This window comes from Schistocerca serialis, chromosome 4 (genome assembly GCF_023864345.2).
Source record: "Schistocerca serialis cubense isolate TAMUIC-IGC-003099 chromosome 4, iqSchSeri2.2, whole genome shotgun sequence".
Taxonomy (NCBI): Eukaryota; Metazoa; Arthropoda; class Insecta; order Orthoptera; family Acrididae; genus Schistocerca; species Schistocerca serialis.
In genome coordinates this window covers 290,995,518-291,013,186 of record NC_064641.1, presented here as the reverse complement: position 1 = coordinate 291,013,186, position 17,669 = coordinate 290,995,518, and positions in this window count along the sequence as shown.

Genomic DNA, 17,669 nt, shown 5'->3' with positions numbered 1-17,669 from the left:
AGATAACTGTGGAGTTCTATACCCTGATTGTAAGTGTAACTCTATTATAAGTTCATTGGTAGCAATAAGGCGTATTTTACTATATGTTTTAGTCAGTAAATCTGTGTAGACTTTTTAGTAAACACGTGACAGTCGATCTGTCTTCTCATGTCATTTGGGTTGTATCGGACACAAGCATTGAAGGTTGTATCGGACAACAATCATAGCCAACTACAACTAAGTATTGAAGGATTTGTTTCATTTTGAAGGCGAAATGGGGGAAGTGACGCATACTTGGAGAGAAGAAAATATGAAGGAATCTGTAGAAAAAGTTCATGTAAAGGAAATGACAACTCTAGAAGCTAGTGAGCGTTTTTCAGTCCCAAAAAGTACACTTGGCGACTGGCTCAAGAACTTTTCGGATGGGAAAGAGGTATAACTGAAATATAAACTGGCAAACTCAAAAGATTTTCCTGCAACTTTCAATGATGAGCAGGAGCAAGTACTCTACGCTCACATTAAAACTCTAGACAGTCAACTAATGCCACTAAGGAAAGAGGAGTTTTTGAAGCTTGCTTATCAATTTGTTGAGAAAATGAAAATAAAACATAGATTCAATACAGAAAAATTGACGGCAGGAGAAGACTTCTACTGTGAGCTTATGAAAAGACATCCATATCCGCCGCTGAGGACAGCGGAATCAACAAGTTTACAGAGTGCAGCAACTTTAGCAAAGAACAAGTTGACCGATTTTTCGAGAAACTTTCTGAGTAGAAGGACAAGTATAAGTTCAGCCCCTCCAAGATTTTTAACGCCGATAAAACTGGCATAACGTCTGTTCGTACAAACAGACCGAAAGTAATTCAGTTAAAGGTGAAAGGCAAGTCGGAAAATTGACCTCAGGTGAGAGAGGCATGAATGTTATGATTCTTCTCTCATTTAATGCTGCAGGGGATGTGTTTATACCACCGTTGTTTGTCTTCCCCATGTTAGAATGCACAAATCTGAAGAAAGATGCCCCAGTAGGAAGTGTTTTTTGATGCCCGACCAAGTGGATGGATCACTAAGGATGGTTTCCTCAAGTGGCTGTTTTTTTTTCTTTTATTTATTTACTTTTTTTAAGGAGTGAATCCAACGAAGAAAACCCCTGCAGTACTAATAGTGGATGGTCGCCCAAGCCACAAGGTCTTGGACGTCATAATGTTTGCAAAGAAACACCACATTCACATGTTAAGCCTACCTTCACACACTTCCCACAAACTACAGCCACTGGATAGAACTGTCATCAAACCTTTCAAAAATGCTTATCATGAGGCATCTTCATACTGGATGCGGCAATATCCTACGATTAAGATAACTTTGAAGGACACAGCAGGTTTAGTGCGCTCAGTTTTCTCAAGGATTTGCAGGATGGAGTAGGCAAGGTTTGGCTTTGAATGCCCAGCATTTCTCCCCTGAAGCGAAGTATTTTCAGTAACGTGGATTATTCTCCGTCACTAAACAAGAACAGTGAATCAACTGGTACCTCATCCACCAGTTATGGACCTGTCTCCTCCATTGCCATGTCTTTACCATGCCCATCTTCTGCCATATCTTTACCAGGCCCCTCATCTGCTGCCATGTCTTTACCAGGCCTCTCATCTGCTGTAGGCCTGTCTTCACCAGCCCCCTCGCCTGCCCAAATTAGCTGAGTCTTCGCTCCTCATCTGCATTACCAGAGTCCTGTAATCATGATCCAGCAATTCATTCCCTAAGATATCTCAGTTTCAACAAATTTGAGAGGTAATTTCCTCTCTCCACTGCCATTCTTCTAGTAGATTTGTGTCAAGGCAGATACGTGGAGAGAAGAGTGAAATTTTTAACAGGAAGAGAGAAAAAGGCTGCTGAAGCTAATTGGAAACTTAGGGAAGAAAAACATAAACAGAAAGAAGAGAAGAAAAAATAACAAACTTTAAAAAAGCCTGTAGGCCTAACTAGAACCAAACTTCTGACCAACAGAAGAATAGGATGGTGTAAAAGGAAGGGTAGTTCTACAACAGAAATTGGAACCTCCCATGGGCCCACGAAACCTGCGCAGACCTTGAATGCAGCGCTCTGTACTATGAAATCGAAGGCTGTTTCTTGAATAAAAAATAAAAAGTCGTGCGCAAGATGTAGTAAAATTAATTGTTTAGCGTGTAAAATGGCAGATTTATTATTTCTTTATTATTTGGTGACTATTTGTGAACATAAAATTATTAAAATCACTCATTTCAATAAACATTTAGCATCTGCCATATATTAATACCAATTAACAAGGGTTTTGTGAGAAATATTTGCTTATTTTTCTGTAATTTACATCCTGTGCGATACATCCCCCCAACCTTTCTCCTTAGATAAAATTCAGATAAATTTTGGAAACCAATAGATAATAGTAATTCTCTTCCATAAGGGTAACTGCTAGGATGTTTGTTTTATGACTTATGACAGTACATTATGGTAGTTATTGTTTTCAAATCAAACCATTAATGTACTCAAAATTTGAAATAAAGCTAAGCGGTCCGATACTACCCGACCTTCCCCTCTAAAAGAAATGTTAGTAGGGCACCTGGTAAGACAGTCGCCCATAGTAAACTTTTATGTGGCTGAAAATCTATATTGGAAAAGGCAGTTATTAAATGAGCTTGGTATAATTGAAATGATAAGATTATTTCAAGCGCCAGAAGACAGCATCAGAACCGTCTACTGAGTAAGATTACAATTTGCCATAAATTTTCTGACGACTGCTATTTGTTTCAGAGAGCAAGCTGTAAGAAAACTACTGTTTCCGTATCTGATATGAGTGACACTGGCTCTTGAATGTGTATAGTGACACTGAAGAGAAATGTATGGCAGCAGCACATAAGGAAACAAATGTGAAGAGGTAAATTGGTTAGAGGAAGAGCGAATAATAATATGGTAAAATGAGATGGAAGGGAGAAAAGGCGATAGAATACTCATTACTCTATCTGTTGGTATTAGAATTATTATTATTATAATAATTAGTATTAGTATTATTATGTGCTACTCATGTAGTATGTACATTGAAAAACGTGGAAAGAAAAACATGGGTACATAGAAGGTTACTGAACAGAAATCATGGTTAACAGAAGAAAGACTTCCGTTGATCGGTGACTATAGAAGGAAGTGCAAAATAGGAAAATTAAGGAATACAGAAATACAAGAAAAATGTAATAAATAGGCTGTACAGGAAAGCTAATACGAAATGGCTCCATGAAAAGTAAGAAGAAACTGAAAAATAAATCATTGCCGGAAAGGCTGACTCAGCATATTGGAAAGTCAAGCTAACCTTCGGTGAGACTAAACGCAAGAGTGGTAACATTAAGTGTGCAACGCAAATTCCAATGTTCAATGCAGAGGAGAGAGCGAATAGGTATAAAGAGTACACTGAAGGCTTCTTTGAAGTGGAAGAAGAAACAGGTGTCGATTTGGAAGAGACTGGGGATCCAGTATTAGAATCAAAATTTAAGAGAGCTTTAGAGAACTTAAGATCAAATAAGGTAGAAGGGACAGAGAACACTGCATCAGAATTTGTAAAATCATTGGGAGAAGTGGCTACAAGACGACTATTCACTTTGGTGGGTAGAATGTACGAGTCTGGCGATATACAATCTGACTTTCGGAAAAATATCTTCCACACAATTCCGAAGACTGCAAGAGGTGACAAGTGCGAGAATTATCGCGCTATCAGTTTAACACCTTAAGCATCCAAGTTGATGAAGATAATAATATACAGAAGAATGGAAAAAAAAATTGAGGATGCGCTAGATGACGATCAGTTTGGTTTTAGGAAAGGTAAAGGCACGAGAGAGACAATTCTGAATTGCAGCTGATAATGGAAGCAAGGCGAAAGAAAAATCTAAGACATGTTCACAGGATACTTCGACCTGCAACAAGCGTTCGACAGTGTAAAATGGTGTAAGATGTTCTAAATTCTGAGAAAAACATGGGGAAGCTGAAACGGGAGACGAATGATATACAAAATGTACAAGAGGGAATAATAAGAGTGGACGACCAAGAATGAAGTGCTTGGCCTAAAAAGGGTGTAGTCTATGGCTCATTCTGCTCAATCTATACGTCGAAGAAATGATGGAAGTAAAAGTAAGTTTCAGGAGTGGAATTAAAATTCAAGGTGAAAGGATATCAATGATATGATTCGCTGATGACGTTGGCATCTTGAGTGAAAGTTAAAAGAATTACATGATCTACTGAAAGAAATTTATTTATTTATTATTTCGAGTCAAAAACATTACAACAATATTTACAATATATACAATATAACAAATCAGGTCAAATCATAAAGAACAAACTAAACGGTATTAGCCCAAAATTGTGCAACGGCAGCAGCATTGTCTGAAACATCAACAAGCTCTTGTGTGGAACATGATACAGGACATCTAGGACAGTTAATTAAATGTTTGGTTGTCTGTTCTTCTCCGCAGTCACACAAGGTGGAAGATTCCTTCATGAAGCCCCATTTAAACAGATTGTCCTTAGTTCGTCCGACGCCACTCCTGAGCCGATTTAGAGACTTCCACACTGTCCAGACTTGATTTCCACCAGGAGGAAGGGTCTCAGAAGGAGTCATCCAATCGTTACTGTCAGATTTTGCTGTCCACTGAGATAGTCTGGCTGCTCCAGTCCGACCGGTGAGGGGTGTAGTAGTTCTCATGAAGCTCCTCCTAGATTTGAGTCTACTAATTGGTAGCTGGTATCCATGTAGCAGGTGATCGGTGTTATGATCTGCTTTATGTCTCTCAAGTTTGGCTGCGACTTCACGCCTTATGTCTGGAGGAGCAATACCTGCTAGTTTATGGAGTTTATCAATAGGTGTAGCTTTGAGGCATCCCGTTACTGTCCTGCAGGTTTCGTTCAGGGCCACATCAACCTGCTTTGCATGAGATGACTTGTACCATACAGGACATGCGTATTCAGCTGCGGAATAACACAAGGCCAAGGCTGATGTTCTTAGTAGTTTGGGATCTGCACCCCAAACGCTGCCAGTGAGCTTCCGCAGGATGTTGTTACGAGCAGCAACTTTCTGCTTGGTGTTAGTGCAGTGTTTTCTGTAGGTCAACGTTCGATCTAAGGTGACACCCAGATATTTGGGGTAGAAACAATGTTCAAGCTCTTGATCTTCCCAAAACACTGTAAGTTTTCTATAGGCCTCTCGATTGCGTAGGTGGAAAGCACAAACTTGAGTTTTAGCAGGGTTCGGTCTTAAGTTATTGACTCTGTAGTACTCAGATAGGTCCTTGAGAGCAACAGTAAGCTGGTTTTCTACTGTGTCAAAATCTCTGGCTTGTGTGACTAAGGCAAGATCATCTGCATAGATGAAACTCTTTGTAAGAGAAGGTTGGGGCTGGTCATTTGTAAATATGTTGAACAATATGGGGGAAAGGACACTACCCTGAGGCAAGCCATTCCTTTGACTTCTCCATCTACTCTTTCTTCCTTGGAACTCCACATAGAATCGCCGGTTTTCCAAAAGTGTCTGCACAGTTCTGGTGAAATTAATGTCTCTAGTGATGTAATAGACTTTGTGCAATAATTGTCGATGTTGAATGGTGTCATATGCTGCTGTGAGATCCACGAAGACAGCCCCGGAAATGTATCCTTTCTCATATCCCTCTTCAATATGTTCAGTCAGATTAAGGACTTGTGCTGTACAATTCTTTCCAGGTCGGAAACCTGCTTGTTGAGGTATGAGTTGTTTTTCAACAATGGGAGTGAGTCTATTTAGCAACATTCTTTCATAGATTTTATACAAATGGCAAAGGAGCGAAATCGGTCGGTAGTTCTTGGGATCAGCTGCACCCTTTCCAGGTTTTAGTAAGGGAATAACTTTAGTTTTCCTCCAGATGGCAGGGATCTGTTTCCGCTTCAGACAACCATTATAGAATTGCAGAAGCCATCTTTCCGTGATGGGACCAAAATGTTTAATTTGCTCAATCATTAGGTCGTCTAGACCAGGCGCTTTACCATTTTTGCATTTCTGAATTGCGGTTCTGAGTTCTTGTAAGATGAAGTCATTTGATATATGGTTGTTTTCACGTTCAGGTTCTCTTTTGAGTTTTGTTCTATCTTTAGAACAATTGACCCTTCCATTCTGAACTAGATGATGCGCAATTTGATCTGGTGCAATGTTTGCATGGCCATGATTGTGGACAGGGTCGTTGTTCAGGCGTCGCAGCAACTGCCAGGCTTTCTGACTGCTTTTAGACATATCAAGGTTCTCGAGTAGCTCTATCCATCGTTCTTTTTTGGATTTGGCTAAGGCTGAGGATAAATTTTGGCCAGCAGTTAAGGTTTCAATGCTGTAAGGATTATCATTGAAAAGTTGGATATAGTTATGTAGATGCTTCACGGATTCTTCTGTCAAGCCAGGTATGTAGTTAACTCGACAGCCTCTGGGAGTTGAGAGTCTTGAGCATCTTTTCACGGCTTCTACAAACTCATCATAGTTGGAAACTGAGGGTTCTATGCGTGAAACTTCTGAGTCAAGGAGATCAGCAAACTTCTGCCAGTCTGCTTTCTTGAAATTGTATCGCCTTCGGAATGATGTGATTCTAGGAGTAATGGCTGCAAACACTTGGCAGCGTATGGGGCGGTGTTGAGTATTTGGTATCGGATTTAGAACAGTTTTTCTGCATTGGTGAGCTATGTTCTCGCTAACAAAAATTAAGTCGGGGTTATACCCACGTTTCCAACGCCCACTGTTAAAAGATGGTGGGAGTTTATTATCATGGACAAGATTAAGATGGTTGGTATCAGCCCAAGTCAAAACTGCTTCACCATTACTGTCGTCCTCAGCATAACCCCAAACACTGCTATGACTATTGAAATCTCCAACAATAAAGTGAGCTTGTTGATTGGTGTAGTTGTCTGTAGGTGAAAATTGGAAATCTGCTCCTGGGGGTTTGTAAATTGACGACACAATACAACCATTCAGTTCTACAGACAGTATTTCAATATTGTTGAATTCTGTAAGTGAGGTAGAGAGAACAGCTATATCGTTCCTCACAAAGATAGCACTGCCATATTGTCTATGGGGTCGCTCAACTGCCAGTTTCATCCCAAGGATTTTTGGTCTTCTCATGGTGTCATCTCGATGGGTTTCTTGTATACATAAAATATCACACCTAGGTTCCTTGGCAATATGTTGCAGGAGTTCTTCTTTGGCAACAGACAATCCTTCTATGTTGATTGATACAATCACAAGGTGAGGTCTTGATAAAGACCTTTGGTTTCCATTCATAGTGAAACCTATAATGCAATGCTTTTGGAATGCTGACGTTCAGTTCAGTACTGGAGAATCTAGTCCAGTACCTATGCAGGGGCACCACGTGCAGGAGTCAGCTTCACCCCCTACTGAAAGAAATGACCAATCTAATGAATACATAATACTGATTGAGAGTAAGTCGAAGGAAGATAAAAATAATGTAGCCGCCCGGTGATGTCGCGTGGTTTGAGGCGCCATGTCACGGACTGCCCAGCCCGTCCTACCGGAGTTTCGAGTCCTCCCTCAGGCCTGGGTGTATGTGTGTTGATCTTAGCATAAGTTAGTTTACGTAACGTGTAAGTCTGGGGACCCATTGCCTCAGCAGTTTGATCTCTTATGAATTCACACAAATTTGACCAATTGAAAGTTATGAGAAGTAGTAGAAATGAGAACAGCAAGAACTGAACATTGGGATTGATAGTCACAAAGTAGAAGTTAAAGAAACCTTCTATCTAGGCAGGAAAATAACGAATGACGGAGAGAGTAAGGAGGACATGAGGAGCCGACTAGTACTGGCCAAAAGGACAGTTTTTCTGAATCAATGCCTGCTGTCAACCAACGCCTTGTGGTAATTCACAATTAATGCACCTTTGGATGACCTAGAAAGCTAGAAACCTTTTATCCAATAAAATAAAAAAGTGATCATGATGGTAGCTATTTTGCTGTGTGATGTTTGCTTTGCTTATGCCAATTTTCTTACTCATTCATGAATTATCTAATTAGCACATTTCTGTAACATACGGTTTTTGAGACTTTATGCTACGAAAAGATTTTATTTAAAACTCAGTGTTGTGAATATATTGACGATAGTTGACATGTTCACCTCGAAGGCAACAGTGATCCGAGGTGTTTGAGGAGTATAAGAAACAAAACACTGTTCGACTACAGATTTGTTTGAGTTCAATAACCGGCTTCTGATGTTGTGATGCTCATCAGATCGATCTAAAAAAGAATCTCCACACACATGAGTAATAGCATTATGCTCTACATATATACCGCACGATGCTTGGCGGAGGGTATTCTGTATCAATATTACTCACATCCTTTCTTTTCCCACTCTCAAATAGAGGGAGGAAAAAAAACAAACTTCTATGTGCATACGTACGACCCGTAATTTCTCTTAGCTTATCTTCGTGATCTTTAAGCGAGAAGTACGATGGCAACAGTAGAATCGTTCTCCAGTCAGCAGAAGTGTCGGTTCTCTAAATTTTCTCAGTAACGTTACTCCTAAGGAATCTCATCTTACCTTCATGGATTCCCATTTGAGTTACCGATAGCATCTCTACAATACTTGAGAGTTTTTCGAACCTACCAGTGATAAATCTAACAGCTCGGTCAGAACTACTTCTATGTCTTCCTTCAATACGGCATTTTGCGGATCCCTGCCACTCTAACAGTACTCAAGAATATGTTGCACTAGGCTTCTGTATGCGGTCTCCTTTACGGGTGAACCGCACTTTCCCAAAATTCCGGCAATGAAACGAACTCGACCATTAACATTCGCAACTACAGTCCTGACATCCTCGTTCTGTTCCGCATCGCATTGGAAAGTTACGTCTACGTCTACGTCGACGTGACTGTATCAAGAAGTATGCTTGTAACGCTGTATTCGAAAATAAAGAGTTTGTTTTACCTACTCATCTGCATTAACTTGCATATTTCTACATTTAGAGCTACCTACCGTCTATCATACCAATTAGGAATTCTATCTAAGTCATCTTGTACCCTCCTACAATCGTTCTGCGACGGCACCTCCACGTTCAAATGGGTTCAAATGGCTCTGAGCACTATGGGACTTAACATCTGAGGTCATCAGTCCTGTAGAACTTAGAACTATTTAAACCTAACTAACCTAAAGACATCACACACATCCATGCCCCAGGCAGGATTAGAACCTGCGACGGTAGCAGTCGCACCGTTCCGAACTGAAGCGCCTAGAAACGCTCGGCCACAGCGGCCGGCGGCACCTTCCCGTATACCACAGTACAATTTATAAATTTAATTCAAATTATCAGACAAGCATTGATCAAATAACTTATCTGTCTCAGTATGCTTAGTAATAGAACCAAATAAAATTTAGAGTCACATAATAGAAAAAATGATAGATTTGGCCCGTATGGAGCGATCGTTACCATACTGTGCTGCTGTACAAACAACTGAGGAGATTTGGCCGCTAGGTCTCGCTGACCATAAGCACTGTTTACAGTAGCGAAATACAAAGCCAGACAGGCAGTGTTTAAAATTCTATGTAAGCTAAAATGTGATGAGTTAAACATGTAGTTAAAAAAACCTGCAGGACATAAATAGTCCCACAACAAAATATAAAGGTTATATTGGGTTGGTGTATTAGTTCGTAGCGTTTTTGTTCTGCTTGTTGCTATCGGTTTGTTAATGGGTTGTAATATTTTATTTGCAGTTGACCGTTGGTATTTGAGATTACATATTATCATTTTGTCACGTGTAAATAGTGAGTGGAACTGTGGACGCTAGAATATGGAATACCAAGGGGAACAATCGAAACATTTCCGACATATTCTTTTGTTTGAGTTCAATATGGGGGTGACAGCAGCGTTGGCAACCAGAAACATTTGTGCACTGTATGGAGATAACTCCATTCGAGAGATCACAACAAGAAAATGGTTTCCTCGTTTCAGGGAGGATATTCTTGATGTTATTAACCCTACACGTTCAGGAAGATCTTCACGGTTTGATGAAGATCATTGAAACCCATTAATATGCAATGATCCACGTCATTGTACACGATATCTGGCAAATGTGATGAACTGTGCCCATTTCACTGCCATGTAACGTTTGCATGCAGTGAGGAAGGTTCGAAAGTCGGATATACTGATACCGCATGCTCTAAGCCAATATCACAAAAATCAGCGGACGTGCAACTTTTCTTGCTCGTTATCAATTGGATCATGAACAATAGCAACCATTCCTATCCCGTATTGTCATAGGTGACGATAAATGATGTCTTTAATTGAAGAACAACGACCAGGAAGACTGCGTGAAGTGATATAACTCCACGATAACGCCTTCCCATATTCTGCTACGCTGACAAAAAGCACTGTATCGAAGTTTGGTTGAGAAGTCATTCCGCACCCACTTTACTCATCTTATCTTGTGCCATCAGATTGTCACCCTCCCCGCTCTCTATCGAGCAACCTTCAAGAAAATTCCTCTCCGAATGAAAATTTGTTCCGATCAAGGCTTGACGAGCTCTTCGCCTCAAAACTAAGTGATTTCTACTCTCGCTGAATCGAAAAGGTAACCCTTCGTTGGCAGAATGTTGAGACGAAGGTAACCCATCGTTGGCAGAATGTTGGGACGAGATTTTCTGTTACCTGTACATGCTGCGTTTATTAAACTTATTGAAACACGATACGAACCTCTGCACTACCCGACTAAATGCCATCTCTGAATGGAATAAAGCAATTTCGCAATGTAAGACTCTTTTGATTACCACGTATTTTGAATATAAGCATATTGAGCCGTGCATGGCTCGTGTTTGTGCCATCTCTATTTAACAGCCTATTTTTACCGTACTGCCGCTCGTTACGTTAATTTTCAGTTACTGGTGATACTAGTTGCTGCCTTGCCTGCAATGAGCGGCAGCAGCAGTACTTATCGATATAGACCCTGCCGTATTATCTTTGCTGGACTGTTATTACTTCCTTGTCGTCGTGTGTCGTCCAACGAGTATGAACGCGCCAGGAGTGTAGTTCGGACCGGGCAATGGAGTCAGTTGGAACGCGCCAGCAGTGGAGTTCGGATCTGGCAGTCGGACAGTTGGAACTCGGCAGAAGTTCGGTCAGGTCGGAGCGGCAGTGAGGTTCGGATAGCCATGACTCGCCCTATGGTTGCCGGCACACATGACTGGGGCCGGTCTTGGTTGATCGTCGGTTGGTCTTTTTACCGGACAACGTGTATTTGCTAGCCGATCGCTTGTGGGTTGGCGGTGTGTGTCTCAACTCGTGTTTCGTCCCGATTAGACGACGAGTATTTGGATCGTCCACCGCTTATAGGTTGCCTGTGATCCTTTCTGGTTGTTGTTCCAGTCTCCACTGTTAGCATCGTTTGTGTTTTGGTGCAAGTGTGGAGCGGAACTGATCTTGATCATTGGCCTGTTGACTGTCTGTCGGTTGGGTTTCCAGAGAATTGAAAATGGTTGGCCCGACAGCCGGTCTCACCTAAGCGAGCGCCATTGTTTGAATTACAGGCCGACCCTCGAACATCTGAGCGCCCTTGTGTGTACTGCCCTATTTTTTTTAAATTTCTTCTTTTTGTTTGTACTTGTATGGCTTCTAGCCGATTTTTTAAAAAATTAGAGTTGTTATGTTCTTAAGGCCTTCAGCCTAGTTTAAAGTATTGTTTCACGTAAGCCCTTTGGCATTTTAAAAATTTTAATGGTGTTTAATTTTTTAAGTCTTGGGCCTTCAGCCGATTTTGAGTCTGAGTTGTTGTGCCCTTAAGCCCTTCAGCCTAGTCGAAAGAACTGTGTCACATAAGGCCTTTGGCAATTTAAAAAACTTTAATCTTGTTTAATTGTAAGTCTTGGGCCTTCAGCCTATTTTGAGTTGTTTGCTCTAAGTCCTTAAGCCTAAATTAAAGAACGGTTACGTAAGGCCTTTGGTATTTAAAAAACATAATGTTATGGAGTTTTAAGTGTTAGGTCTTCAGCCGATTTGAATTTAACTTGTTACTTCAGCCTAACTAAAGAATTGTTTTACGATAAGGCTTGCCTTTCCAATGTCTGATTACGTTTGGGTTTTAAGTTATTGACCTTCAGCCGCTTTTAAATTAAAGTGGCTTTCAGCCGGTAATTAAGTCCCAAAGATTAAATCTGTGAGTTTAAAAAAATTGTTTTACGATCTTGTAATGTTTGATGATAATAATAAAGTTGTCTGTTCGAGTGTAACTGACAGCCCCTTGGCTCCTTTCCACAATATAACTATCTGACCTGTCCTGCGGGATAAGCAGCGCGTCCACGTATACACGGTGTTACAAAAAGGACACATGTCCACATAACATATTTTCTTTCTTTGTGTGTGAGGAATGTTTCCTGAAAGTTTGGCCGTACCTTTTTGTAACACCCTGTATACACAAAGAAACGAAGAGTTTCATTGCCTCTGACACTACCATTTAAGTGGGATGTGGAATCTGATTTCAACTAATTTAATACGTAAAGTAGTAGAAAAATAATGCAAGACACTGAATAGTCATTGATGTCGTTATAGGTTTACGAGAATTGAATGTAAAGTGAACACAGGTTGGAGTACGAACTTCCAAGTGGCTCCAATAAAGCCCGTCTGCGTCTACCCTTCTGCTATAACGTATGTGATTCCCGAGCTATGGCGGCACCAGGGGCTGCAAAATGGCGATCCAGAGCCCGGAAACTTGGATAGTAAGGGCCTGTGATGGAGGATCAGTTTAATTAACACTCTGGCGTCTGCTTCGCGGCTCGCAGCAGCTGCCGATGCTGCAGACGTCTCGGGTTCCGTCGCCACCGTGTGTTGCCACGGGACGTAAACCGTCGCTCTCCGGGGGGTCTGTGTATGTTCGGTACGCGACACAATTAGCGGCTGTGGCGAGCTGACTAACACCTGTATCCTACACGTGCGACCAAATCCCGACATGATCCCGTGTGCTGTTTTGGTGCCCCTAATAAGCTTCGTTTGCAAAGCCAGTGGAGACGAGCTGTCAAACGTGTAATTATTCGACTGATTTCACATGCATGGATATTTTGTGAGGATCTAGATGCTCAGGTGGCGGCCTTTGTAGTCAGCGAGACTACAGACAGGATCGGCTGTAGTTTATCCAGCTACTTTTTCGCTTACCGCTACTGTCAAAAGAGCTTGTGATAGAATGGCTCAGGCAGCCTAACTGCTCTTAGCAACTGAGTGTATAAGATTCTTATACCAGTTTCTTACGACGCGTGTCTATTCACAGAATATAATAAAAAGCTTAGCGTCATCTGCTTCTGTCGGTTATATTGTACGGTCTGCACGGGTTCTTGGTTTTTTTTTTCATTCGAATTTGCATGTTGTTACAACCATCGCTCATGTGTAAATCTAGACACTCTGCAAACAGTGTGTCTAGCCACGCAAACTATGCTGCAGGCTGAGTATTAAAATTTAATAAAGCAATTCTTCGTACAAAATTTCCATTTGTTTCTTTAAAAAATTAATTGACTTCGTTTATTCTTAAGCACATTGTTCATGTACAAATCATCAAACTAGAAGTAGCGTACGCGGTCATCTCAAACGGATATTCCTGTACATAGAAATGCATTTAATTGTGGTATCTATTTTGTCATCAGCAATGATTGATTTGTGTAATAATCACAACGAAAATAATTTTATAGAAATATCTGAGGTTTATCAAAAAGTTAATGCATTAAAGATCTGTTTCTTTCTCTGTGCAATTCTGACAACACCAATTTGTCGTGGTGACTGTTAAAAGGCTTTCATTGATCTAGTTCACAAATTGTAACAGCTAATCTTTTCACGTCAGTTAAGTCCGTAGAGATATGTTCTTTTCCTAATGTACTCCTGACCAAATAGCGTTTCTGGTAGCTGGAGTCAGGGATTTTTATTAATCCTGCCTTTTTAGTTGTTTCCACACATATTTCTCTATTTATAACAAACAAGTCAAATAACATTTTCATGGATTTAGCTTCAAAAACCATTTTCTAATGAATATTTCCATAAGAACTTTCATTGCCTACTTTAACCCCCGAAGGGTTGAATTTCCGAAAACACCGAAACACGTACATTTTTATCTTTAACCGAGGAACTAAGTACAAATTTTCATAGATTTTGTTTTAAAATTGCTGTCATAATGAAACATTTTCTTAAAACATTTTATACTATATTTGCCCCCCTTAAGTGTTGAATTTCCAAAAAACACTGAAATTTTTTTTTTAATTTCCAACCGAGATTCCAAATACCAATTCTTATAGATTTAACTTCAAAATTTATTTCATTACGAAATATTTCCATAAAAGTTTTCTTCCGCTATTTCACTGCCTTAGCGGTTGATTTCGAAAAATCCCTTCTTAAACGAAGCGTACAGTTTAAGATCAACATCCTCTTGAAATCTGAAGATTCTGCCCTTAGCTTTTATACGTAAGAATTTAGCTTTAGCGCCCGCTGCTTCGCTCGCTTAGGCTGCGTGGGCTGCACAGACTTTGTTTTCTTTAATCAAATTTCTATGTTGTTCACAAACTACAATATCTTATAAACCTTTCACGCTAATTAAGGCTACAGAAGCATGATATTTACCAAGTGTACCTCTGACCAAATAGCGATTGTGGCAGCTGGAGTCGGTAGTGTTCGTTAATCCTGCATTTTAAGTTCTTGTAGTATATTCCCATAGAAACTTTCATTCCGAAAAAGATATTTCTTTAGAAGTCAAATAGCCATTTTAATATATTTAGCTTTAAAAATGCTTACATAATAAAATATTTTAAAATAAATTTTCCTCCCTTTTTTCACAACCTCAGTGGCTGAATTTTCAAAATTACTGAAATACCATTTTTTATTTATCGCCGAGAAGTCTAATACCATTTTTCATGGATGTAGCTTTAAAAATTCTTTAGTAGTTCCTTAATAATACACTCCTGGAAATGGAAAAAAGAACACATTGACACCGGTGTGTGAGACCCACCATACTTGCTCCGGACACTGCGAGAGGGCTGTACAAGCAATGATCACACGCACGACACAGCGGACACACCAGGAACCGCGGTGTTGGCCGTCGAATGGCGCTAGCTGCGCAGCATTTGTGCACCACCGCCGTCAGTGTCAGCCAGTTTGCCGTGGCATGCGGAGCTCCATCGCAGTCTTTAACACTGGTAGCATGCCGTGACAGCGTGGACGTGAACCGTATGTGCGGTTGACGGACTTTGAGCGAGGGCGTATAGTGGGCATGCGGGAGGCCGGGTGGACGTACCGCCGAATTGCTCAACACGTGGGGCGTGAGGTCTCCACAGTACATCGATGTTGTCGCCAGTGGTCGGCGGAAGGTGCACGTGCCCGTCGACCAGGGACCGGACCGCAGCGACGCACGGATGCACGCCAAGACCGTAGGATCCTACGCAGTGCCGTAGGGGACCGCACCACCACTTCCCAGCAAATTAGGGACACTGTTGCTCCTGGGGTATCGGCGAGGACCATTCGCAACCGTCGCCATGAAGCTGGGCTACGGTCCCGCACACCGTTAGGCCGTCTTCCGCTCACGCCCCAACATCGTGCAGCCCGCCTCCAGTGGTGTCGCGACAGGCGTGAATGGAGGGACGAATGGAGACGTGTCGTCTTCAGCGATGAGAGTCGCTTCTGCCTTGGTGCCAATGATGGTCGTATGCGTGTTTGGCGCCGTGCAGGTGAGCGCCACAATCAGGACTGCATACGACCGAGGCACACAGGGCCAACACCCGGCATCATGGTGTGGGGAGCGATCTCCTACACTGGCCGTACACCACTGGTGATCGTCGAGGGGACACTGAATAGTGCACGGTACATCCAAACCGTCATCGAACCCATCGTTCTACCATTCCTAGACCGGCAAGGGAACTTGCTGTTCCAACAGGACAATGCACGTCCGCATGTATCCCGTGCCACCCAACGTGCTCTAGAAGGTGTAAGTCAACTACCATGGCTAGCAAGATCTCCGGATCTGTCCCCCATTGAGCATGTTTGGGACTGGATGAAGCGTCGTCTCACGCGGTCTGCACGTCCAGCACGAACGCTGGTCCAACTGAGGCGCCAGGTGGAAATGGCATGGCAAGCCGTTCCACAGGACTACATCCAGCATCTCTACGATCGTCTCCATGGGAGAATAGCAGCCTGCATTGTTGCGAAAGGTGGATATACACTGTACTAGTGCCGACATTGTGCATGCTCTGTTGCCTGTGTCTATGTGCCTGTGGTTCTGTCAGTGTGATCATGTGATGTATCTGACCCCTGGAATGTGTCAATAAAGTTTCCCCTTCCTGGGACAATGAATTCACGGTGTTCTTATTTGAATTCCCAGGAGTGTATAATGAAAAGGATAGTTGCTATTCACCAACGCTTTTTTCATTCACCCAGGACAAATGATATGGGATGTACTGGACAGTTATGCAACTGGGCAATGGCGAGGTGATTATGATCAAACTATCGCTTCTTTGGCCAGTGTAGACGGAAAGCTACTTATCGTATGGGTACTCAGTTTTATAGGAATAACGTTCGGACTCTGCCTCGCAGGACTATTGTTGTTAGTAGTGTAGGCGCCCCGGTGGTCCCGGTCGCCTACGGTGGACTGGATGGACGAGCGGTGACCTCTCCAGTTGTCAGGATGCCAGGAAATGGCTGTAGAAGCGTCAGAAACGCCAAATAAACATTATTAACTCATAACATCTTTATTCCTGCCGAGTACAATGTGGCTTGGTGGTATCAACGACCTTCCCCGAGTCCTTGCTGACTCGTAGCGATGATACCAGATCCGGGCCGCGCAGTCTTGCTAGCGCAGCACCACGTGCTGTGACGTAGCGGAGGAATGCCCTTACTTCGGCCGCGCGTGGATGGCGGCGCCCGGCTGGGCGGTCGGCCGGCTCGGCGGCGGACAGCAGACTGTTGCGTGTAGAGGCTCCGGGTTGGAGTCCCCGGCGCTGTCGGCACCAGAAGCGTTCTCGTAGTGCGGAGTGTACTCTATCCCACCCCGTCTTCTTCCCTGCTCCTCCTGGTGGCTCGTCCGCGGTGGACGGGCGGACGGGCTGCAGTCCCCCAGCGTCGTCGGCTCACCCGGTTGTGACGGCGGAAGCACAGGGCCTTGGCCCTGCACGATCTCGACGACGGCTCACTGATGTGGTCGGCATTGGCGGCGAGCGAGTCTGCCGCGATGTCTGCTAATCCTGGGTTGATGATTGACAGCGGCAGCAGAGAGGACCAGAGCTGGTACTGTCCCCTCACGTCTGCTGCTGGGTGGGCCGCCATTACTGCAACATCTCCTTAATAAAGATTAACATGTCGATCACGGAGCTGAGCGCTACACAGCGACCCAGTTCACATCCAAGTCTAACTGCGAGTGCGAGTGCCCTGTTGCTATCGAAGCTGGCGTATTTAAAGGAAGCACGAGCGACGTCCTGACGTCATGCTCGTTTGTAATGAACGCATTCGTTCCACTTATACTGCTGATTCGTCTGTCGTACTCGCCCCTTAGGTGTTCTTACGACAGAGTTACGTGTTGTTGCGGCAGACTTACGCGAAGTTGTGAAATGCAGTACAGCTGACGCTATACCTCTGTCTTGCACTCTACGAAAGTCTCCGTCTAACACAAACCCGCATGCTAAGCAATTCTCTCTCTCCTGTTGTGTGTAACCAGG